Source organism: Phyllobates terribilis, unplaced genomic scaffold (genome assembly GCF_046119375.1).
Source record: "Phyllobates terribilis strain yellow unplaced genomic scaffold, ASM4611937v1 Scaffold_11__3_contigs__length_659146591, whole genome shotgun sequence".
NCBI classification, from domain to species: Eukaryota; Metazoa; Chordata; class Amphibia; order Anura; family Dendrobatidae; genus Phyllobates; species Phyllobates terribilis.
The window spans coordinates 220,031,104-220,057,436 of record NW_027362771.1 but is presented as its reverse complement, the minus strand read 5'-3'; the positions used below and the strand labels follow the sequence as shown (position 1 = coordinate 220,057,436).

The 26,333-nt window shown below is 48.2% G+C and overlaps 1 protein-coding gene across 1 annotated transcript in view; it reads right to left on the bottom strand.

The window, feature by feature from the left end:
* FAM3C (FAM3 metabolism regulating signaling molecule C) overlaps positions 1-2,214 on the bottom strand; it is an 80,519-nt gene extending 78,305 nt beyond the window's left edge. Inside the window, exon 1 of the mRNA XM_073652064.1 lies at positions 2,066-2,214. The gene's annotated coding sequence lies outside the window, so the exon portion shown is untranslated. The remainder of the gene's footprint in view (positions 1-2,065) is intronic.
* Between the last annotated feature and the right edge of the window lie 24,119 nt (positions 2,215-26,333).

Below are 26,333 nucleotides of genomic sequence, written 5' to 3'. Positions count from 1 at the left end.
CTGAATGAGTGCTGTGATGGGAAGGGAGGAAGGGGAACTCGCCGGGACAGAGTAATCACCCCAGCAGCATGGTTCCCAGACGGCTTTTAAATTAATGTTTTCTCTGATGTTTCCACAAGATGTCAGAGTAAAACATACCTGGCTGAAATGACAGGGCTGTTGTATGGTGCATGCTGCCTGTGGTTCACATGCACCCTGGCACAGCGCCAGTGCTGCACCGTACGGGCTCTCAGATTCCACATATACAGAGTCCCTCCTAGAACAAGTACCTGATTGGGACTCATGTTTTCGGTTTCTCACCATCTTATGATCTCTGCTTTCACTGAGCACACATATTTTTGGTTAAAAGAATTTTGTAATCTTAGTGATAGAATAGATCATTACTGACTTGGTGGGTGTCCAACTGTCAGGACTTAGGGGTTAGGCCCAACTACAGCTCCGGCTCAGAGCTTTGTGGGTCGCCAGAAGTTCTATTGAGAACTTTGGTTCAGATTGGCAGAAATCACTGATATCACAACCTTACGGATCAAAATGTTATGGCACATGATGGGAATTGCGAAACACCTCAAGGTTATAGTAATGCACAAGCGGCAAAACTGCTACACTAAAAAGCACAAGAAAGGGACCTTAGCCACTGACATGCTATGGATAGCCAGACAATAGCTGGTAACCCATACATACCAGCTTGGCAAGACTGAACAGGTTGGAAGACAGATCTCAGACAAATCAGTAAAGTGAGCTCTTTTTGGGGGGAATCAGACCACAGTCTGCTGTTAGTCACAGTGAACTAGTGTAAAATAGCTTGAAAAAGTTGCAGGTTTTTAATCTTTGTGAAAATAATCTCTTTCAAATGTGTAAGCCATAAAGCCAGTGTCTGATCTATTATTGGCAAGGGGATTTCCAGGTCTCAATCTCAGAGCCCAAAAAGCTGAAGGAATGCAGCTCCATCATCTCCTTTCTCGTGGAAATAGATGAAGCCATGATCGACTTGGAAAGCGGCCTTTGCTCACACACAAATCACAGCTTGCACTATGCCAGTCTGCTGTACAGACGATAGAGCAGCAGCTGCTGCACCGGCCTGTGATGGGGACGAGACATTGAACATGCCAGTGTCCGATATAGTCATTCCAAATCCCCCCATTTTCCAATTCCTGGGAAGCCCCTTAGTTACCACGTACCCACTGTACTTGTTCCATTCATACTGACGGTATGCATTTATCTGCAGACCACTGGCAGATCAGAGGATTTTAGTGCGATCTGCTGTCATTTTTTAGTGTCTGACAGATCTCAGACATTTAGCAGATCTCACTAATGTTGTTGATCTACCAGTGATCCGCAGATAAATCGCTCATGTAATCGACCACCAGTCTAGGGCAACTAGGCAGCTTTAGTCTCAGAACTGAAAAAAATAAATAAAAAGTGTGCGATGTGTCTACATCTGGTGCCTGGTCCTGAGTGGTGACAGACTGTGACAGACATGACAGGAGAGCGGATGCCGCACATTACTACGGAGCAGCCTGCAGGCTCGGATTTATGGTCACAGTGACGTTGGTTACATAAATGTAAAGAGCCCTCAGTGATCAATCACTTCACTTTTTTTTAATTTCTGGCAAACGGAAGGTGAGATCTGGTCGGTGGCTAGAAGTACACATATAGGAGAGTTAGGGGTAAATGGTACAGAAAGTTGTAATAGATGTGCCCACTAAGCTGGCACTGCCACCCTGTCCACCATGTAGGGTGAGATGTAGATGGTCCTGCCTGTGACAGCCTGTCCTGCCCCTTAGAGGGGCTGATCAGTAGCAGTCCCTTGGTATGGTCCTGTGCCAGGCACTCACTATGCCTTGGTTACTCAAGTGGCACTGACCCTTCCTGTGACCTCTGCCCCATCCAATGTCCTGGGAGGTCAGTGTGTACACTGTCTCCGCGTTACCGCAGCGTCACTCCAGCTGTACGGGGCACAATGTCAGGATGACACAGACAGCAGGGCCGCTCCGAGCACAGCTGTCACCATGACGCTCTGATAGCGCCGAAACATGGCCGCAAAGCGCTGAGCAGACGTACTAACCTCCCGGAGCGCTCCCCCGGCGACCGACCAGCATCCAGCAAGTGATCAAGCGCTACTGATCAGCTACAACAAACTACAAGGTCCATCAGGCTTTGCGGCGGCAACCGGAAGTGGCAGGCTCCTTGAAAGCTTTATTGATGCAGAAACATCTCCCTCTGGGCACAGTGCACACAGCTCTCTGCTGATGCTTCCACCTCATCCAGATTAGCACACAGGCGGCTATTCTTTCAGAAAGAAAAGGTTTCCGCCATTTTGAGGCAGAAGTATAACGTGAGAAGAGCAAAGCACATAAAACAGTTACAGCTTGTAAGGGAGATAAGAGGCGAGGGGCCAATGGCTGCTACAAGGAGGCCCCCAAAGGAGTGGGAAAGGAAAGGTTGTTGGAGTGGGAGGGCTGGTGGTCTCTTCCTGGTAGTAATGCCAGTCTATGGGTCTCCCCCATGGTACCAGCATCCTGGCGTGGGCACCGACGGGCGACAATGGCCCAGTTAATAGTGGCCAGTGACGGGCAGCAAATGTTTGTTTCATCTTCATAAATGTGTAACATTGCAGACTGCTTGTAAAAAGAACAAACTTTGCAATTTACCGCTTATTAAAGGCTTGTAAAAGACAGTGGTATTTATAAACCTATAGTTTATAGCACGTTGCCAAGATAACCGCCCACCACTGTAGTTTATCAGCGAAGGCGAGTTTCCTAAGCACATGTAAGGGCTGCTCTGAAGTTGACCAGATCCCTGGATCCCAAAAATGGAGCATTTCCTGAAGTGGTTTTGTTCTAGAAAAACCCATCTGTTTTATCTGCCTCCGAAAAAAAAAACCCTCTAGGAAATTACTGAAAGATTTACAAGACGCTTAATTGGCGATGATTTTGGTAGCATAAATCTCATAAAACGTGACAAAACCAATGCGTTATCAAGAACATTTGTAAAAAGAAAAAACCTGCCTTGAAACGCATCTTCAGCTCAAATACGATGCTGGAAAAATGAGAGTGTTACATAGTTACATAGTTTATAAGGCCGAAAAAAGACAAGCGTCCATCCAGTTCAGCCTATTTCTTGTGCACTGCAGCTATTCCGCAGCGTTGATCCAGGGGAAGGCAACAAAAAACCATGAGGTATAGGCCAATTTACATCACTGAGGAAAAATTCACTTCCCGACACCAATCTGGCAGTAAGATTAAATCCCTGGATTAATTAACTAAGCATAAGATGTAATTTTATTGTTCTCAAGAAAGGCGTCCAGGCCTCTCTTGAACTCTTTAAGTGAGTTGGACATCACCACTTCCTCTCCCAGAGAGTTCCAGAGTCTCACGGCTCTGACCGTAAAGAATCCCCTTCTATGCTGGTGCAGGAACCTCCTTTCCTCCAGACGCATAGTGTGCCCCCTCGTCTTTGTCACCATCCTTGGTATAAACAGGTCATGGGAGAGATCTCTGTACTGCCCCCTGATGTATTTATACATGTTTATGAGGTCTCCCCTAAGCCTTCTCTTTTCCAATGTAAATAGGCCTAATTTTGACAACCTCTCTGGGTATTCTAGTCCCTCCATTCCCTTTATTACCTTAGTCGCCCTCCTTTGTACCCTCTCTAGCTCCAATATGTCTTTCCTGAGCACCGGAGCCCAGAACTGTGCACAATATTCTAAGTGCGGCCTTACCAGCGCTTTATACAGAGGAAGAACAATGTTCTCATCATATGCCCCTATTCCTCTTCTGATGCATGCCATGACTCTATTTGCCTTCGCAGCTGCTGCCTGAGCAGAACAATACGGTATATACAATTACATGTCATAAAAAAGAATAACGAAAGAGAAGTGTAATGTTGCAGGAATGGCTCTTATCTTTATGGAGGGAAGCACTTTGATTGGGAAAATGGAACACTCTCAAAGCGAACTATGTGTTCCAGAAATGAACAATAAAAAAGTAAGAAAATAGGTTGAAAAGGAGCGCTTCTGAGGAGGGAAAGAAAAACCAACAAAACACACTAAATACATATCTTCAATGTGGACAACTTTGTTACAGCTCAATCAGCCTGCTGCTACCAGGTCCAGACAGATGTATGTCCTCTGGAGTAAACAAGATACTGTATAAAATGATTGACAGCAAACAGATCTTAAAAAATGTGAGGAAAAGTAAATTATAAAATTATGTAACGTCTGTATCCAAATAATATGTATTTGTTTAAGCCAGAATGCCATATTATAAAAAATCTGAAACATTTTACTAAAATTGAAACTATATTCTCATGAGAAAGTCACTCCTATTATACCAAAGTACATGCGGTGTAACAGAACACATTCCAACACTGTCATACACACTGCCATACACATTGTGATACATACTGCAACACAGTTATTCTGTCATACACACTGTCATACACATTGTGATACATACTCTAACACACACTGTTATACTGTCATACACATTGTGACGTACACTGCCAAAGACACTGCCATACACATTGTGATACATACTGCAATACACACTGTTATGCTGTTATACACACTGTCGTACACATTGTGATACATATTGCAATACACACTTATGCTGTTTGTACACATTGTGATACATACTGCAATACACACTGTTATGCTGTCTTACAAACTGGTGTACATACTGCCATACACATTGTCATACTGCCATACACATTATTATACACACTATCGTAGACACTGTTATGCATAAAATCATATACATGGTGATACCCACTGATACATACTATCATACACACTGTCATGTACAATGTGATGCATATTATCATACATATGGTGATGCACACTGTGATACATACTGTGCTACACACGGTGATACATATTATCATACATACGGTGACGCTCATTGTGATGCATACTATCATACATACGGTGATGCACATTGTGATACATACGGTGATGCACACTGTGATATATCATATGACGCGCCCCCTGGGCCTGTGTTGTGCAGGGAATACCCGGAGCAGGATCGCTGGGAGTTGTAGTCTTCGTGTTGCTGACCCGGTCCGTGCCGAGGGTGGTCAATCCAGTGGAAGTCTTAGTGTAATAACAAGTGTCCGACTACGCCACCCGTGGATTGCGGTCAGTGGGGACCGCCGCTGCGCTGCAGACCGCTGAGGCTGATGCTGTATGCGCAGCCAAGTATGGAATAACTCCCCACGGGAGAAGTATTGCCTCAGGGCAGCTAATGTGGATGATGAGAGTGATGGTGTGAGCGTCCCAGTACTGATGGTGCTGGTGCGGCGATGAAACACAGAGACATGTGGTTGCAGTTTCCAATGCTTTACTCACAGTTCTTTACTGGTCCTAGTCACCTCGGTACCGGCGGTGACTGCCCAAGCCGTGCTGCGTCCACCAGGCAAGGAGCTCGACCAACTCCCAGGCAATTCCAGAGCGTGGCACAGGGCTCCCTTCTCTTCCCTTCTCTGGCCGTCCCCACCAGTGACCCACCTTTGTCCAGCTTCCCTCGGGCCTTCTCTTGGCGAAACCTATCTCCGGTTTCCCTGACCCTATGTGGTATGGCTTCCTGGTGGATGTAGTGAGGGGTCGCACCAAGTTGTGGTCACAACCTCCGGTCTTTGGCTGAGGAATTTATTGCCTCCACCAATTTGGGTTCCGGTACCCTGTTCTGCCAACCCGTCACCCGCAATCTCCTGGGCCTATGGGGTTCCTTCTGTCCTCGTGTCTCTGGGCCTTTCTCTGTGTTCCTGTTCCTTTCTTACTTTCCTTTCTGTTTCTGTTCCTTCCTTCTGGCTCCGGCCTTCACCCTAGGCCTGCCTCGTGGAGCTGGGCCCAGACTGAGCCACAGCTCCCTGTCAGCCCTCTCTGGCTGAACTCCTTCTCTCACTGAACTGAACTCTGTCCTAAGATGGTACCCACCTTATATACCTCCCTCTATGTGTGTGCCCAGGTGACTAGCAACCAATGGGCTCCTACCTATGCCCAGAGACCCACCCCTATCTGCTCCAATGCCACTGGGTTTTCCTTCCCCTCCCCACTCCAGACAGGGTCAGATGCTGTCGTGCCTGCACTCCTGTCTCGTGGGAGCACCGTTGACCTGTCCCTCGGAAATGGGGTGTGTGTGGTGCATGCAGCCTACCGAGTCCTGGTCCACACTGCATACTTACCCGAGAGTGGAATATCACACCTCTGGTTTGAGGTGCAATACCCCTGTAGCAGCCGAGCCCTCGGGGTGCTACATTCCCCCCTGGTAAATCACAGCATGCCCTCGGGCTGGAAAAGAATAAAAACAATTTAAAACATACAAATTTTTAAAGTGCACTCGCATATAAGACATTAACTATTTACTCATCCCTTTATGGGAGGTACTCTTCTCTGTTTAACGTTACTGGTATAAAACATTATAAAGCATCTTACTAATGGCACCGGAACTCTTTTATAAAACACTATATAAACTTTGGCATTTCTAGTTTAGCAGCATATCAAACTTTTTCAGTATTAAACATTGTCAAGCAAAACATTCTTCCACAAACACATTCTTGTGTTCTGGCCGCTGTGCAACTTGCGACCAGGTAAAGGTGCAACAGTCCAGTTAATCTTGAGGTAGACGTTGCAGTTTTTGTATAAAACCAGTAGGGGGCGCTTTAAAAAGTGCAACTATTTACAAGGGTGGCCGCTCTCAGTCCTCGGCCAGTGGGGATAGGGGAATGGCTGCTCACAGTCCTCAGCCTGGTAAAGAAGGGGGTAACTTGGCGTGTAACAGTCCTTTAACAGTTCCACATTAGTCCCAACGGGGACCACACTTCAATCAGTAACAGTTCTCATACCCCGACGGGTAACTATTTACAGTTGTGCACTGTCACCTTTCAGTGGCGACGTCCTCCTTGCTCTTCCGGGTAATCTTCAGGTCCGTGCACCCTCAGGGTACTCAGTGTCTGGGCGGTACTGCAGTTCCTCCTCCGTGAGCCGGTGAACGTGGAGGGCGTACGGTCCCGTGGCACCCTTGTGCCGGGTGAAGGTGACCACATCACCCGGGTAGAGATCGCGTCCGCGGTGTCCCTCCGGCAGGTGGCTCTCGACGTCCCTGCGGGTGACAAAGACGTCGCCGGGGGTTCTATGGTCCCTGATAAAGCCCCAGCCATGCTCCAGCTGGAACTTTATTACGGTCCCGTTGACTCGGGGACCGCGGGCGGCTCGGGGGTCTTGTCGGGCCCTGCGCTTCTGCTCCGCGCTCCGGGCCTGCAGCTGTTCCTCTCGGATCCGCCTCTCCCGCCGTTTCCTCTCAAATACCCCCAGCTGTTGACGGTAGCTCTCCTCGTGCCGGGCTGCGTCCGCCCGGGTCTCCTGGGTGAACCCCATGAGATTCTCACCGGTGGGATCCCAGGCAAATTGAGCGTCCTCCAGCGGGAGCTGAGCGATTTTGGCGGGTCCGGAGCCGGGATCAGAGGCTCATGCAGGGGTTGTTCTCTCCGGAGACGGGGGTTGACGTACTCCGGTGGCCACACGAAGGGCAGCCCGTCCGGGCTGGTATGTTGCGCAAAGAGGTCTGCGCCCAGGGGTGGCACCACGGGCCTCGGTCGGGGAGCAGCGCCCGGGGGCACTCGGCCTTGCGACCAGGCCGGGGAATTTCCGGTTGGGCCTGGGGGTGGCACTGTTGAGGAAGAGAGCGCTGGAGGGGCAGCGGCGTCCGGGTTCACCAGGCCTTGCGACCAGGCCGGTGGTACTTCCTCTTTTGCCGTGCCCGGGGTCGAGGGGCGTGGCACGGAACAAGGCGTGACCGCAGCTCCTGCCGCTTGAGGCCTAGTTGGGAGCAGTGGCGGCGCGACAATGGTAGTGGTGAGTAGGGCTCCGGGCTCTGCGACGGGAGGCTGGGGCAGGCTTGCAGCTGCTGGGCTCGGGGTGGTGACGTCCCCATTACCTGCCTCAGTCCTCGCGGCTCCCTCCGCGGCGTCGTCTCCGGCCTTCGTCCCTCCTGCACCATCCTCGGAGGCAGGCGTGCTCCAGGTTGCGGGTGGCGCCTCCTGCTGGCGGGTTCCAGCCTGCCGGGCCATCTCTCTTCCCCACTCGGCCAGCGCCTTCTGCTGCGCTCTTACCATCCTCCGGTCCAAGTCCTCCAGCGCAGCTCGCGCGCAGTCCGGGTCTCTGGGCAGCTGTGCCAGCAATTCCGTTAAGCTGCAAGGTGGCTCTGCTTGCAGCAGGCTGCGGGCCAGGGTGCTGGTGGGGTTCGTTGCTCCCTCCATCTCCGGGTGCAGCAGGTCCAGACTGATCTAAGCCGCACCCGGCCCCACAGTTTTCTTTCCTATCCGCCCCCATGGGGGGTGGTCTTGGGGGCATCTGCTGACAATCACCTTTAGGGGCAGCCCCCCCACGTTGATGGACATCTTCACTGCTGCATTCTTAGCTGGTGGGGGCGGGCTCCTTCTTTGGCGCCATTCTGGGACCTGGCCCACGATGGGAGGTGGCTTCCTGTTGTCTTTTGGCGCGCACATTATGGAGCTTGTTCTTCTGGGGCGGGCGCCATCTTTAACACAATAAAACAGTCTCTTTTCAGGAGCGCAATACCCTTTTGTGGCGGGTTGGTAAAAATCCTGCCGACTACGCCAAAAGATGACGCGCCCCCTGGGCCTGTGTTGTGCACGGAATACCCGGAGCCGGATCGCTGGGAGTTGTAGACTTCGTGGTGCTGACCCGGTCCGTGCCCAGGGTGGTCAATCCAGTGGAAGTCTTAGTGTAATAACAAGTGTCCGACTACGCCACCCGTGGATTGCGGTCAGTGGGGACCGCCGCTGCGCTGCAGACCGCTGAGGCTGATGCTGTATGCTCAGCCAAGTATGGAATAACTCCCCACAGGAGAAGTATTGCCTCAGGGCAGCTAATGTGGATGATGAGAGTGATGGTGTGAGCGTCCCAGTACTGATGGTGCTGGTGCGGCGATGAAACACAGAGACATGTGGTTGCAGTTTCCAATGCTTTACTCACAGTTCTTTACTGGTCCTAGTCACCTCGGTACCGGCGGTGACTGCCCAAGCCGTGCTGCGTCCACCAGGCAAGGGGCTCGACCAACTCCCAGGCAATTCCAGAGCGTGGCACAGGGCTCCCTTCTCTTCCTTTCTCTGGCCGTCCCCACCAGTGACCCACCTTTGTCCAGCTTCCCTCGGGCCTTCTCTTGGCGAAACCTATCTCCGGTTTCCCTGACCCTATGTGGTATGCCTTCCTGGTGGATGTAGTGAGGGGTCGCACCAAGTTGTGGTCACAACCTCCGGTCTTTGGCTGAGGAATTTATTGCCTCCACCAATTTGGGTTCCGGTACCCTGTTCTGCCAACCCGTCACCCGCAATCTCCTGGGCCTATGGGGTTCCTTCTGTCCTCGTGTCTCTGGGCCTTTCTCTGTGTTCCTGTTCCTTTCTTACTTTCCTTTCTGTTTCTGTTCCTTCCTTCTGGCTCCGGCCTTCACCCTAGGCCTGCCTCGTGGAGCTGGGCCCAGACTGAGCCACAGCTCCCTGTCAGCCCTCTCTGGCTGAACTCCTTCTCTCACTGAACTGAACTCTGTCCTAAGATGGTGCCCACCTTATATACCTCCCTCTATGTGTGAGCCCAGGTGACTAGCAACCAATGGGCTCCTACCTATGCCCAGAGACCCACCCCTATCTGCTCCAACGCCACTGGGTTTTCCTTCCCCTCCCCACTCCAGACAGGGACAGATGCTGTCGTGCCTGCACTCCTGTCTCGTGGGAGCACCGTTGACCTGTCCCTCGGAAATGGGGTGTGTGTGGTGCATGCTGCCTAACGAGTCTTGGTCCATACTCCATCCTTACCCGGGAGTGGAATATCACACCTCTGGTTTGAGGTGCAATACCCCTGTAGCAGCCAAGCCCTCGGGGTGCTACACATACATACGATGACACTCATTGTGATACATACTATCATACATACAGTGATGCATACTGTGATACATACTATCATACATACAGTGATAGACACTATGATACATACTATCATACACACAGTGATACATACTGTGATACACACTATCTTATACATGATGATACAGACTGTGATACATACTATCATACACACTATGATACACACTGTCATGCACACTGATATTTGCTGTCATACACATTGTGATACATACTATCATACACAAGGTGATACACACTATCATACACACGGTGATACATACTGATATACGCTGCCATACACATTGTGATACATACTATCATGCACACTGTGATACATGCTATCATACACACGGTGATACACACTGATATACGCTGTCATACACACGGTGATGCATACTATCGTACACAAGGTGATACACACTATCATACACACGGTGATACATACTGATATACACTGTAATACACATTGCGATACATACTATCATGCACACTGTGATACATGCTATCATACACACGGTGATACACACTGATATACGCTGTCATACTCACGGTGATACATACTATCATATACAAGGTGATACACACTATCATACACATGGTGATACATACTGATATACGCTGTCATACAAATTGCGATACATACTATCATGCACACTGTGATACATGCTATCATACACACGGTGATACACACTGATATACGCTGTCATACACACGGTGATACATACTAATATTACTGGATAGCCCAGCCTGCCCCGAAGCAATGATGCTGTTACTGCTACATATTGTCATCTAAAACCAGAAAAGTCAGGAACTGACTGCATAACTCGTATCCTGATTCTCGAGGCTTACAGAGGTAACAATGGAGCATACTGGTGTGAAACTACATCTTCTAGGAGAAACCATATACATGTATTGTACACACACGTGTATCTGCAATGATGAAATAGTATAAACATGAAAATATGGTCACTACTACTACATATAACGCATAATACCGTAACCTTTCAGCAGAAATATCAGGTTTCCATATTTTTAGCTCCCAACTGAATACAATTACAAATACGGGACCCAGCATTTCAGCCATGTGCATTTGGGAATGTTGTAAGATTTCTTGAGATCTCACATTTGGTAAAGTGTTTTTCTATGTAAAGAGCTACAGGTATCATTAGAATGCAATCACAGCAATAAGCCATATTTACTGATACAAGTACAAGATCCCAGCAGGGCGTTATACGGGAAGGTCGCAGAGGGCCAAAATAGCGATGGACAGTCACTTATCATTTATTAGGCAGATGGCTGCATCAAAACCACATCCAAAAAACAGCATGTTAGAAGCGGGTGTGTATTATACAGGTGAAACATGAATGAAATGTGTGTCACCTATAAAAAAGCGGAATCTGATTACACCCAAAGGGTCTGCTCAGACATCGCGGTTACGCTGTACTTCTTACTGCTTTGCCAAGAACCCCAACTCCCAAACTGCTTCTTGCCATGCTCCAGCAGCTATCACTAATGAAGCTTATTAAAGCCATGTGAATTTTGAGGGCAAACTATGGTACAAGATAAGAACCAACTGATGCGGTGGATAAACCCTAAAGCTTCTATAAGGTGCTAGTCACATGGCTACTTGGGATGTAGCAGGTTGGTTCATTAATTAACACTATTCATAAGTCATAACCAGGGCTGTGGAGTCGGAGTCGTGGAGTCGGAGTCTGTGTCCATTTTGGTGGAGTCGGTATAAAATGGACCGACTCCAACTCCTAAAATATATAATGAATTGGGTACAGTAATTCAATGCAGTTTGTGGGGAATATTTTTTTCATGAGAATTTGGGAAAGTTATGAAATGTCCTATTCCTGATCTAAGGGTCTAGACTTTTAGCTGAGATGAATCTGTGCTACAGTAAATTTATCACTTAAACATGAGCCATATATGAGGGAGTTGGAGTCGTGGAGTCGGTGTCATGGAAATTGAGGAGTCGGAGTCGTAGGTCTGGCTTACCGACTCCACATACCTGGTCATAACATGAAATTCTTAACTTGCCCATAGACGTAAGCAAAGGCTCAGTCAATGGTCAGCTCTTCCTCAACTTTCCCATAAACCCGCGCGTTTGGATTAGAGTATGCATGTGCTATGTGATAATAACAGGAGAATATCTTATTGCCAAATACTTCGGACAATGTTTATCTCTTGGAAAAATACAGTTTTAATAAACTACAATACAATTTATGTTGCTTCCTCCAACATCAGACAGTTAGACCGCCTGCATATGCATCAGATGGCCAGAAGATCCCACCAAAAGTACTTCTTCTGATGTGTAGGGCCTGCTTTGTAAGAAGATGGGTTGTTTTGGCAATATCATGGTTACACAACAAACTTTAAGAAGTAAATAAGGAATACAGAGATATTCTTTATATTGCTTAATATAAAGTACACTAAGAACTCGTCATCACCCAACCCTGCTGAGCAAATAGAACAATGATTCAAAATGTCAGGTAAAGAGCAAGGTGTTACAAATCTCCTGTGCTGGAAACTCTGTGTCATGTTTCACTGTTTGCTTTCTACAACAGTTACTAACTCATTGACCCAGGGCTGCTATTGTTGCTTCTTCCTATAATTCATAATTCTTTTTCAGTTTCCTTACTTACTGAAGTGTATCACAGCTGACACATTTTTCTCAGTATGGGCTCGTTCAGACAAAAGTATTAAATGTCCATATGCTAAAAAGGTAGTGTACAAACACAGCACATAGGCCAATGCAAGTCAGTGTGGGAGTTCACATTTTACATATTGACTCACAGCATGAACTACTTTGATCCGTTTTTCTAATCAGACTCGCAGATTATGTCATAAAAAAAGGACCACATACAGGTTAGCATCCACATGTTATGCATTTTTTATCAATCTATTGCAATTAGTAAATGGAATCTGTCATCAGGGTTTTGCTACCTAATCTGAGAGCAGCTTGATGTAGGGGCAGAGACCCTGATTCCAGCGAAATGTCGCTTGTGTATTTAGTGTGCTTTTTATAAAATAATTGTTTCATCAGTAGGAGATTATCACTAGAAGACTACTTGGCCTGCTGCCAGGTAGTCCATCCCTGCCCCCACCACCGATTGGCAACTTTCTATCTACACTGTGCATAGGCAGAAACCTGCCAATCAGTGGTACAGTACAGACCAAAAGTTTGGACACACCTTCTCATTTAAAGATTTTTCGGTATTTTCATGACTATGAAAATTGTACATTCACACTGAAGGCATCAAAACTATGAATTAACACATGCGGAATTATATACTTAACAAAAAAATGTGAAACAACTGAAAATATGTCTTATATTCTAGGTTCTTCAAAGTAGCCACCTTTTGCTTTGATGACTGTTTTGCACACTCTTGGCATTCTCTTGATGAGCTTCAAGAGGTAGTCACCGGAAATGGTCTTCCAACAATCTTGAAGGAGTTCCCAGAGATGCTTAGCACTTGTTGGCCCTTTTGCCTTCACTCTGCTGTCCAGCTCACCCCAAACCATCTCGATTGGGTTCAGGTCTGGTGACTGTGGAGGCCAGGTCATCTGGCGTAGCACCCAATCATTCTCCTGCTTGGTCAAATAGCCCTTACACAGCCTGGAGGTGTGTTTGGGGTCATTGTCCTGTTGAAAAATAAATGATGGTCCAACTAAACGCAAACCGGATGGAATAGCATGCCGCTGCAAGATGCTGTGGTAGCCATGCTGGTTCAGTATGCCTTCAATTTTGAATAAATCCCCAACAGTGTCACCAGCAAAGCACCCCCACACCATCACACCTGCTCCTCCATGCTTCACGGTGGGAACCAGGCATGTAGAGTCCATCCGTTCACCTTTTCTGTGTCGCACAAAGACACTGTGGTTGGAACCAAAGATCTCAAATTTGGACTCATCAGACCAAAGCACATATTTCTACTGGTCTAATGTCCATTCCTTGTGTTCTTTAGCCCAAACAAGTCTCTTCTGCTTGTTGCCTTAGCAGTGGTTTCCTAGCAGCTATTTTACCATGAAGTCCTGCTGCACAATGTCTTCTCTTAACAGTTGTTGTAGAGATGTGTCTGCTGCTAGAACTCTGTGTGGCATTGACCTGGTCTCTAATCTGAGCTTCTGTTAACCTGCGATTTCTGAGGCTGGTGACTCGGATAAACTTATCCTCAGAAGCAGAGGTGACTCTTGGTCTTCCTTTCCGGGGGCGGTCCTCATGTGAGCCAGTTTCTTTGTAGCGCTTGATGGTTTTTGCAACTGCACTTGGGGACACTTTCAAAGTTTTCCCAATTTTTCGCACTGACTGACCTTCATTTCTTAAAGTAATGATGGCCACTCGTTTTTCTTTACTTAGCTGCTTTTTTCTTGCCATAATACAAATTCTAACAGTCTATTCAGTAGGACTATCAGCTGTGTATCCACCAGACTTCTGCACAACACAACTGATGGTCCCAACCTTATTTATTAGGCAAGAAATCCCACTTATTAAACCTGACAGGGCACACCTGTGAAGTGAAAACCATTTCCGGTGACTACCTCTTGAAGCTCATCAAGAGAATGCCAAGAGTGTGCAAAGCAGTCATCAAAGCAAAAGGTGGCTACTTTGAAGAACCTAGAATATAAGACATATTTTCAATTGTTTCACACTTTTTTGTTAAGTATATAATTCCACATGTGTTAATTCATAGTTTTGATGCCTTCAGTGTGAATGTACAATTTTCATAGTCATGAAAATACCGAAAGAAGGTGTGTCCAAACTTTTGGTCTGTACTGTATGTGCGGGATTATTCACAGCTCAGCATTCTGACAACTGCTTGATCTGTAGGAGATAAAACAGTTTTTAATAAAAACAGCAGCAACCGGTAAAGCAAGTGACACATCGCTGGAATCAGGGTCTCTGTTCCTACAACATGCTTCTCTCAGATTACATAGCAAAAACCTGGTGACAGATTCCCTTTAAGATAGAAAATGTAGGAACTGTATTTGACCTATTATTACATTTTAAAATGTGGATGTATACAATGGATGCAATACGGTTGTCATACAGAGAAAAATACTGACATACGGCTACCATACTGATGGCAGTCTGATAATACTGATGAAAAATTGTCTGTTTCATTTGGACGAAAAACTGCCAATTTTGCATAGATCATCTGAACCATGCGTAAGGCCTTATTAAGACATCTGAGTATGAACCGTAATGCACTTACTAATAAATAAGTAACAAAGCTGATTATTCTACTGATATTTACAAAAGCCTGATTATGCAGATTATTATCTGCTCAACCATCATTTTTAATTTTTTTCGTCATCTTCCTACATCACACAAATTATTATGTAGTTCCAAAAAAAAATTGTAATGTATTTTGTTACACATCGTGTGTATGTATAACTTTGACAATAAAGGACGCTTCTAATAATAAATCAGAAATTTAGGTGCCATAATACTTAGGCTATGTGCCCACGATGCAGAAATGCTGCAGATTCTTTCCGCATCTCCCTGGCAGGAAAAACGAATGCTGATTTTACATGCATTTTTCCTGCCAGTTAGAAGCGTTTGTCAAGCGTTTTTGCATACATTTCTGCATGCTGGTTATCAAGCGCTTTTCCAAGCGATTTTAGCATCACTTGGAAAGTGCTTGTCAACTTGGTCACACTATATAAATCCATGCAACCGGCATGGATTTATATAGTGTGACCAAGTTATAGTTGAAAAAAAGAATAAAAATGGTAAAAAATAATCTGATGGCCCCCGGTCTTTTCTCCCCTGCGTCCAGTCTCTTATACGGCTCACGGTAGTGTGAAAGGACCTTTCATGACGTCATTTAGTCATGTGACAGGTCACGCAACCGCTGACATCAGCGGTCACGTGACCTTTTAGACCATCACGAACTGCCGGGGAGCCAGGACGCATCGCTATGGAGACCGGGGGACATCGGAAGGGCGGTATAATGTTTATTTTTTATTTTAAATCCTTTTTTAACAGGTTCTATGGTACCCGGGTCTGGAGGAGTCTCCTCTTCTCCAGACCATCCGCACATTGAATCGCTTCATATCCGCATGTGCACATGTAGTCATGTGGATATTAAGCGATTCAATGCAAGTCAATGGCGGCGATTGCGCTGCGTGTCCGCAAAATTAATGGACATGCTGCGTATTTTTCCAGAATGATTATCCGCAGCGGAAATTTCCACAGCATGTGCACAGCACATGCGGATTATCATTGGGGACCATGGGGCACGTATTACCAAGCGTTTTTGTAAGCGTTTTCGCTGCGGAAATTCCGCTGCAAAAACGCTTGAAAATGCATAGTAGGCACGCAGCCTTATAGTAAGCTTTTATTGCAGATTAGTTCAGTCCTTCTCTATTGCTCCAGCAGCACCGATACCCATGCTACACGCCCCTGCAACTGACTGCAAGGATCCAACAGAACCCAGTAGTCAGCACCAAACCACACTATGCAGCTTAAAGGGGTTGTCCGGCCTTAGGCTAGTAGTCTGAAGTCACTCTATAGGCTGGACAACCCACTTAAATTGTATTATTATGGAAGCTGCAAACTTTACACATTTAAATAACCTAAAACTAGACCAAATAGTCAGAACTTGTTCAAAATTTATCCCAAGGGCTCTGGCTGCGTGATAAATTTGGCACATTGTGCTGCTTATGTTGGCTACTTTTCTTTATACAACCTATTGGTTGACTTACTTTTAGACCAATATATTGCACCAAAAGTTAGGCGAAATTTGAAGCCTTTTGAGACTTTTCTAGTGACGACCCTTACTTTTCAAAATTGTCTAGTGATGTGAAGAAATGTTTGAAACACATAATCGATCTGGCCAAGTAATGTACAATAAGTAGCTCCCCACCAAATTGTTGAAAGGGAATCTGTCACCCCCTGGCTCGTATCTGACCTGTAATATGGGCATACAGGTTATAAAAATGTAAATCTATACCTACCTGTATGCCTCATATTAGAGGTCTTGTTGCTATGAAATTTGTTTTTATTCAATCAGGTTTCTGATGGCTTGCAGGCCCGGGGACTGGAAGAAATCCCTGCCTCTTGTTTGAATTACCATGTTTCCCCCCTCCCCTGCATGTCACAGTGCCCTGTGATGTGCAGTTGCAGCAGCCAAATCCATGCACTGTGACAAGCAGGAGAGGGGGGAAACATTGTAATTCACATTGTAATTCACACAAGAGGCAGGGATTTCTTGAACTTTGAATTTTCATGTTCTTAAATCACACAAAATAGTTAATAAATAACATTTCCCACATGTCTACTTTACATCAGCACAATTTTGGAACCAAAATTTTTTTTTTTTTAGGGAGTTATAAGGGTTAAAAGTTGACCGGCGATTTCTCATTTTTACAACAAAATTTACAAAAGCTTTTTTTTTTAGGGACCACATCACATTTGAAGTCAATTTGAGGGGTCTATATGACAGAAAATACCCCAAAGTGACATCATTCTAAAAACTGAACCCCTCAAGGTGCTCAAAACCACATTCAAGAAGTTTATTAATCCTTCATGTGCTTCACAGCAATTAATTGAACGTGAAAGGAAAAAATGAACATTTAACTTTTTTTCACTAAAATTTAAATTTAGACCCCAATTTTTTTATTTTCACGAGGGTAACTGTAAAGGGAAGTGTCCCAGGTTCATGTACAGTATATATGTATCTGCATGCTAGCCATGTATATACATGTATATATTGGCCCCACATCTCCCCATGTGTTTAGGCCCAATCCCCATCTGTCCCCCATCACAGTGTGTTTGCTGCTGTTGGGGGAGGATCCAATAGAATATCCAGCCATGTGCTAATGTTACGGATCCGGGTGGTGGAACCTCTGTGCTGGGATACAAGGAGGGACCAGAGGGGCGTAACTAAGCACCTACTCGGACCGACCCTGGCCACATGGCGGCTTAGTCGACTCCATGAACCAAGGAGGGACTGGGCAGGGGAGCCAGGTGCCACTCTGGGACCGACCTCGTGTGAGAGTAGGTGACTCCCACGGGTCAGGTGGCTGAGGCTGACAGGTACAGCGACAGGTAGCTTGACGGGTGATCCGGGTAGGCAAGCAGGCAGGTACGGCTGGTAGTCAGACAGGTGATCCGGGTAGACAAGCAGGCAAATACGACAGGTAACCTGACAGGTGATCCAGGTAGGCAAGCCGGCGGGCACGGCAGATAGAAAGGCTGGCGGGCACGGCTGACAGACAGGCTAGCGGGCACGGCTGAAAGGTAGGCTGGCGGGCACGGCTGATAGACAGGCTGGTGGGCACGGCTGATAGACAGGCTGGCGGGCACTGGATCCTGAGGGCTGAGGAGAGTGTTAGCACGCAAACAACAACCTTGCACAGGCACCTCCATATTGGAGGAGGTGCTTAATATAGGAGTTGTCCTCCGGCCATTGGCCGGGGACTCTTTAGGACGGTGCGCACGGCCCCTTTAAGAGGGAGCGCACGCGCGCCCTAGTCACAGTGCCCGGGAAGCTGCGCTCGGTGTGCGCCACAGCAGCAGCAGGAGCAGGGGAGCTGGAGGATGTCGGACCGGGACCGCGGCGGTGAGGGGAACGGCGTCTCTGCCCGGCAGGAGGCAGAGACGCCAACGCTACAGTACCCCCCTCTTTACGCCCCCTCTTCTTTAGGCACGCAAGAAATTTTTCAAGAAGACGAGGGGCATGAATGTTCTCCCTGGGCTCCCAAGATCTCTCCTCAGGACCAAACCCCTTCCAATCCACAAGAAAGAAAGTCTATCCTCTTACCCTCTTGATGGCCAAAATTTTCTCTACGTCAAAGACGTCCTCAGCGGAGACTGGAGCTGGAGCGGTACCTGGATCGTCAGAGAAAGAATTAAGGACAACATGTTTGAGGAGAGACATGTGAAAGGAGTTGGGAATCCGTAAGGAGGCCGGGAGTTTCAGCTTGTAAGCCACTGGATTTATTTGGTTCAGAATCTCGAACGGACCGATGAACCGCTGACCCAACTTATATAATGTATGAAACGGAGGGAAAGAGGGGGAGAGTCAGCTCACCAGAATGCAGTCTGTAGATCCTCTGTCCAGAGATCCTCGCAGGGAGTCGCCTTGGCTCGGGTCGGTGCAATGAAGAGAAAAGAGGAAAATCTCCAGCGTAGGATAAAGTTGAGTAAATATATGAAACAGGGAGGGAAAGAGGGGGAGTGTCAGCTCACCAGAATGCAGTCTGTAGATCCTCTGTCCAGAGAACTTTATCCTACGCTGGAGATTTTCCTCTTTCAACTTATATGATGGTATCTTGAGACGGACATATTTGGATGAGAACCAGACTTTGTCCCCCGGGCGTAATTGAGGCGGATCCAGACGTCTCTTACCAGCATGCTTCTTCATCCACTCGGAGGACTGAAGAAGCGCAGATCTAGTGTCCTCCCAAATCATGGAAAATTCACTGACGAGAGACTCCGCGGTAGGATTGTCCACTGAAACGGAGACGGGAAACGGAATCCGGAGGTGTTAACCGTAGACCACAAAAAACGGAGACTTAGCAGAGGATTCACTCACATGTTTGTTATAGGAGAACTCGGCCCAGGGCAGGAGCTCCACCCAATCGCTATGGTGAGCGTTGACAAAGTGCCGAAGAAAGCTGGTAAGGATCTGATTGATACGTTCCACTTGACCATTGGACTGAGGATGATAGGCAGAAGAGAAATCCAAAGAGACATCCAGCAGCTTGCATGTGGCTCTCCAAAAGCGAGAAGTGAACTGAACTCCTCGGTCCGAGACAATGTGGAGGGGTAAGCCGTGGAGACGAAAGATGTGATGGATAAAGTCCTTAGCCAGCACAGGTGCAGACGGAAGACCAGGCAGAGGAATGAAGTGAGCCATCTTGGAGAAGAGGTCGGCGACCACCCAAATGACAGTACAACCGGCCGATACCGGGAGATCCGTGATAATATCCATTGCAATATGTTGCCACGGAGCGGAAGGCACGGGAAGAGGAAGGAGACGACCGGTGGGAAGGTGCCTAGGTATCTTGTTACGGGCACAAGAGGAACAAGCCGCGACAAAATCCTCAACATCCTTGCGCAGGTTGGGCCACCAAAAGTGCAGGGCAATGAGCAGAAGTGTCTTCCTCTGGCCGCCATGGCCAGCCAGTTTGGACGAATGGCCCCAGATTAAGACAAAGGTCTTACCAGGAGGTAGATGAGGCAGGTCAAACGGAGCAACAGTTATTATTCTGGAGGGGTCAATGATGTGAAGAGGCTCCTCTTCCAGGTCGGAAGACAGAAAAGAGCGGGATAGAGCGTCGGCCTTAATGTCCTTGTCTGCCGGGCGGTAATGGAGATTGAAGCAGAATCGAGCAAAGAACAAAGACCATCTGGCCTGGGCGGTCTGCAAATACGCGAGGTTTTTATGGTCAGTGTAGACGACCACCGGGTGCAGAGCCCCCTCAAGCAAGTAGCACTACTCCTCCAGCGCTAGTTTGATGGCCAGCAGTTCTTGATCTCCTATGGAGTAATTACGCTCGGCCGGAAAGAAAAGTTTGGAGAAGAAGCCGCAGGTCACCATTCGCCCGGACGAGGAATTCTGAGTGAGCACTACTCCGGCTACGGAGGAAGAGGCATCAACCTCCAGGAAGAACTGTTTATTGCCATCAGGATGGTGTAGCACTGGAGCGGAGGAGAAGGCTTGTTTAAGAGAGACAAAGGCATTCTCGGTCTTGGGAGACCACTTCCTGGGATTTGCTCCCTTACGGGTAAGAGCAGAGATGGGAGCTGTCCGGGAGGAGAAATGAGGAATGAAGAGGCGGTAATAGTTGGCGAATCCCAGAAACCGCTGAGTAGCCTTCAATCCCTCAGGGGCCACTTTAAGACGGCAGACACCTTCTCGGGATCCATCCGCAGTCCGGTCTCCGAGATGATATACCCCAGAAATGGCAGGGAGGTCTGCTCAAAGAGGCATTTCTCGTACTTAGCATACAGGCGATTCTTCCGGAGCCTCAGCAGTACCGGACGAACATCCCTCCAGTGAGAGGGCAGATCAGGAGAGAACACCAAGATATCGTCCACGTACACCACCATGCAGGAATACAGGAGATCTCGAAAGATATCGTTTACCAACTCCTGGAAGATGGCTGGAGCATTACAGAGAACGAAGGGCATCATTCGGTACTCGTAGTGACCATCCCGGGTGTTGAATGCCGTCTTCCACTCGTCTCCCTGGCGGATCTGGACCAGATTGTACACCCCACGCAGGTCAAGCTTAGTGAAGACTTTTGCACCCTTAGGCGGTCAAACAGCTCCGAGATGAGAGGCAGGGGGTACTTGTTCTTGATGGTAATCTGGTTTAGGCCCCTATAGTCGATACAAGGACGGAGAGAGCCGTCCTTCTTCTTGACGAAGAAGAATCCTGCTCCAGCCGGAGAGGTGGAGTTCTGGATAAATCCCCTAGCAAGATTTTGTTCAATATATTCAGACATGGCATGGGTCTCGGCCAGCGACAAGGGGTAGATTCACCCACGAGGAGGTGATGCACCAGGTATTAGGTAGATGGGGCAATCATACGGCCTATGAGGTGGTAGTGTCTCTGCCTCCTTTTTATCAAAAACGTCCACATAGGACCAGTAAGGTGCTGGCAGGTCAGGTAGGTTAGCCGGAGTAGACGGGGGTCGAGCAGAACAAACTGGAACCAGGCAGGTCTTATGGCATTCCTGACCCCAAAGGAGCACCTCTCCCGAGCTCCAATTCAGGATGGGCTCATGTCTCTGTAACCAAGGCAGGCCAAGCAAGATGGGATGAGAGAGACCGGACAGTACGTAAAAGGAGATCTTCTCCGAGTGCAGCATCTCCACCTGAAGAGTTACCGGCTCAGTGACCAACAGGATGGTTTCAGGGAGAAGCTTTCCATCCACAGATGAAACTGCTAAAGGATCCACCAGACGTATGGTAGGAATCTGAAAATGCTCCACAATGGCCTGTTGGATGAGATTCCAAGCGGCTCCGGAATCCAGATGGGCAGTCTCGAAGAAGCGGGCCTCACCACTGGTAACGGAAACGGACAGAGTCAAGGGCGGAGAGGAAGAACTCTTGCCTAGGACGACCTCTCCGAGCGGTCCTAGACACTGGAGTTTCCCGGTCTCGCCGGGCAAGAGCAGATCTGATGCTCAATATTGCCACAATAGAAGCAACTCCCCTCGGCACAACGAGTCTTCTGGCGAGACTTGACCATCTTGACTTGGTCAATTTGCATCGGCTCTGGAGAAGACACCCGGGGGAGTGCAGGTTGCGAGACTGGACTTTGGAAGACGGGAGCGAGGCGCGGAGGTTTGCTCTCACGGGTCATCTCCTTTGCGCTTTCCAGGAAACGGATGTCAATCCGGGTTCCTAATGACACCAGGTCATCCAGGGAGGGAGGTATGTCACGACCGGCTAGCTCATCCTTGATCCGTCCGGAAAGGCCCTCCCAAAAAGTGGATACCAGGGCCTCATTGTTCCAGCCAAGTTCAGATGCGAGGGTTCGGAAACGTATGGCATACTGGCCCACAGTGAGACTCCCTTGGCGGAGTCGGAGAAGTGAGGAGGCAGTAGAAGATTTTTGTCCGGGCTCATCAAACACCTTCCGGAAGGCCGCGAGGAAAGCCTGAAGATTGGACACCAGGGGATCCCCTCTCTCCCACAGAGGGTTAAGCCACGCAAATGCCACTCCGGTGAGGTGAGACATGATGAACGCCACCTTGGCCCAGTCGGAGGTGAACTGGTGTGCCAGGAGTTCAAAGTGCAGCGTGCACTGATTTATGAAGCCCCGACATAGGGCCGGGTGACCACCATAACGTGGAGGAGCAGCTAGCTGGGGTCCAAAGCCGGTTGCCACAGCGCCACTGGGTTGAGGTACTGCCAGAGCGGGCGCCGTTCGGTTAGAGGCGGACATAGTCGGGGTGGACAGCACGTCCAGGCAGGAGTTGACTGTCTGCAGGTAGAACAGGATAGTATCCTGTTGGGCTCTCTGGCGAGAGACTTCTTGGTACAGGTCCGAGAGCAAAGGAGCCTGGGAGCCACCGGATTCCATGGCCTGTGCAAACTGTTACTTGTCCGGGTGGTGGAACCTCTGTGCTGGGATACAAGGAGGGACCAGAGGGGCATAACTAAGCGCCTACTCGGACTGACCCTGGCCACACAGCGGCTTAGTCGACTCCGTGAACCAAGGAGGGATCGGGCAGGGGAGCCAGGTGCCACTCTGGGACTGACCTCTTGTGAAAGCAGGCGACTCTCACGGGTCAGGTGGCTGAGGCTGACAGGCTCAGCGGCAGGTAGCTTGATGGGTGATCCGAGTAGGCAAGCAGGCGGATACGGCAGGTAACTTGACAGGTGATCCGGGTAGGCAAGCCGGCGGGCACAGCAGGTAGACAGGCTGGCGGGCACGGCAGATAGACCGGCTGGCGGTCACGGCTGACAGGCAGGCTGGCGGGCATGGCTGAAAGATAGGCTGGCGGGCATGGCTGATAGACAGGCTGGCGGGCAAGGCTGATAAGCTGGCGGGCACGGCTGACAGACAGACTGGCGGGTACTGGAACCTGAGGGGTGAGGAGAGTGTTAGCACACAAACAACAACCTTGCACAGGCACCTCCATATTCGAGGAGGTTCTTAATATAGGAGTGGTCCTCCGGCCATTGGCCGGGGACTCTTTAGGACGGCGCACGCGGCCCCTTTAAGAGGGAGGGAGCGCGCGCCCTAAGCACAGCGCCCGGGAAGCTGCGCGCAGTGCACGCCACAGCAGCAGCAGGATCAGGGGAGCTGGAGGACGCCGGACCGGGACTGCGACAGTGAGGGGAACAACGTCTCTGCCCGGCAGGAGGCAGAGACGCCGACGCTACAGCTAAAACAGGTTTTGCTAGTATGGTTGGACATGAACAAAGACCTTAGCCAGTGGGTGGGGAATAATGCATCATTTCCTGTCACATGAAGCTGGACACTTCCTGGGCTTAATAGCCCCAGAACTAGCCATGTGGCTCTCTCTTTGACTGGATGGAAACAGGACAAACACATGGCTGAGTATCTCTCTTCCCCTGAAACTCCCTTACTTACTAGGCCCTGCATACATAGGGATAGTTAGTTAATGTTAGATGGGAGGGGTGCTTATAGGATGTAACATGGTGGAAAATATATTAGGTAATTGGGAATTGTATATCCATCTTGTGTGCTATTGTTATTATTGTGTACTGTGTTAGTGTGATAAATAGTAGTATTTACTGTAGACTTGTGTGTAATAAATACCTTTTATTAGTACACTGTTTTGTCAGTTAGTATATAAGGCACAGATAACATTAAGGCATAACTTAGTGGATATTAATTATTAATAGTCAAGTTTGATGGTAATAATTAATATCTGACCTCAATAGAGGTGTAGGAGAGTTCCCCCATTAATAAATGGTATTTTTGGAGGGAAACCCGTCCTTTAAGAGTAACAGGAGAAATTGGAACCCAAAAGTTGTTGTGCAATTTCTCCTGAGTACGCTGATACCCCATATGTGGGGGAAAGCCATTGTTTGGGCGCATGGCAGGGCTTGGAAGGAAAGGAGCGCCATTTGACAGTTTCAATGCAAAACTCGCTGGAATTGACAGCGGACCCCATGTCTCGTTTGGAGTGATCCTGATGTGCCTAAACAGTGGAAACCTCCCACAAGTGATGCCATTTTGCAAACTAGACCCCTTAAGGAACTTATTTAGATGTGTGGTGAGCACTTTGAACCCCCAAGTGTTTTGCAAAAGTTTATGACGTAGAGCCGTGAAAAAAACAACATTTTTTTCCACAAAAACGATCTTTTAGTCGCAATTTTTTTATTTTCACAAGGGTAACAGGAGAAATTGGACCCCAAAAGTTGTTGTGCAATTTCTCCTGAGTACGCTGATACCCCATATGTGGGGGAAAGCCATTGTTTGGGCACACGGCAGGGCTCAGAAGGGAAGGAGTGATGCAACACAATTCGGAATGCAGACTTTGATGGAATGGGCTGCAGGCGTCATGTCACGTTTTCAGAGTCCCTGATGTGCCTAAACAATGGAAATGCCCAACAAGTGACCCCTTTTTGGAAACTGGAACCCCAATGAATTTATCTAGATGTGTGGTGAGCACCTTGAACCCCCAGGTGCTTCACAGAAAATTATAATGTTGTAACATTTTTCCACAAAAATATAAAATAAAAATATTTTTACAAGGGTAACAGGAGAAAGTGGACCTCAAAATCTGTTGTGCAATTTCTCCTGAGTACTCTGATACCCCATGTGTTGGATAAAACTACTGTTTGGTCGCATGTCAGGGCTCGGAAGGAGCAACACAATTCGGAATGCAGACTTTGATGGAATTGTCTGTGGGCGTAATGTCACGTTTTCAGAGCCCCTGATGTGCCTAAACAGTGGAAATGCCCAATAAGTGCCCTCTTTTTGTAACTGGTACATGAATTTTGAATTCTATAATGTATTGTCATACGTCAGTTGTGTAGGACAACCTGAAGAACACTACACAATAGACGTAGGACAACCTGACGAACACTACGTCAGTTGTGTAGTGTTCGTCAGGTTATCATACGTCAGAAATTAATGTAGTAGTCCATGGAGGTATGGCACATTTGAAGCATTCTTTCATGCATAGGCCAGGTTTGTCGGGGCAGGTGTCACATTGATAAATGGTGTCCTTGTGTATTCCCCTTTTATAACACACTCTGCACTGCTTCTTTTGTGACTTATCTTTTTTTCCGCTGTGAGGGATCTGTCCCGGGAAATGTTGGCCTGGTACAATTCGAGGTCCTTCAGTTCCGGAAGTCCTGGGGCCCGCTCCGTCACCACTGCCAAATATCACGGCCTTGATCACTACATCCCGGAACTGAAGGTACGACATAGAAGTGTGGCCTGCACATCGTGATAGAAGGAAAACGTTGTGCATTGCCATCTGTACGATGTGCACGGCCAACTTCTTGTACCACACTTTGGCCTTTCTCAAAGCACTTTATGGCTGGAGGACTTGATCAGAGAGATCAAATCCCCCCATGTACTTGTTGTACTCCACTGCACAGTCTGTCTGGTTTGATGACCTGTGTAGTGGAATCTCATACAGTGCTGAGGGTGCTGCCATCAGCATGTATGGTGGTCAAGAACAGAACATCCCTCTTGTCCTTGTACTTGAACACCAGAAGGTGGTCGCTGCATTGGGCTTTGCTCTCACCCCTTCAGAGCAGCTGCCCAATTAGCATCTTTGGGAGGCCTCTCTGATTTCTGCGGACAGTACCACAGGCTGCGGTACCTCACGCAGAGAGGGACTTGAAGAGAGGGACACTGGTTTAAAAGTTATCCATGTACAGGTGATAACCTTTATCCAGCAGTGGGTGCACCAAATCCCACACAATTTTCCCACCCACTCCTTGAACAGGGGGGCAT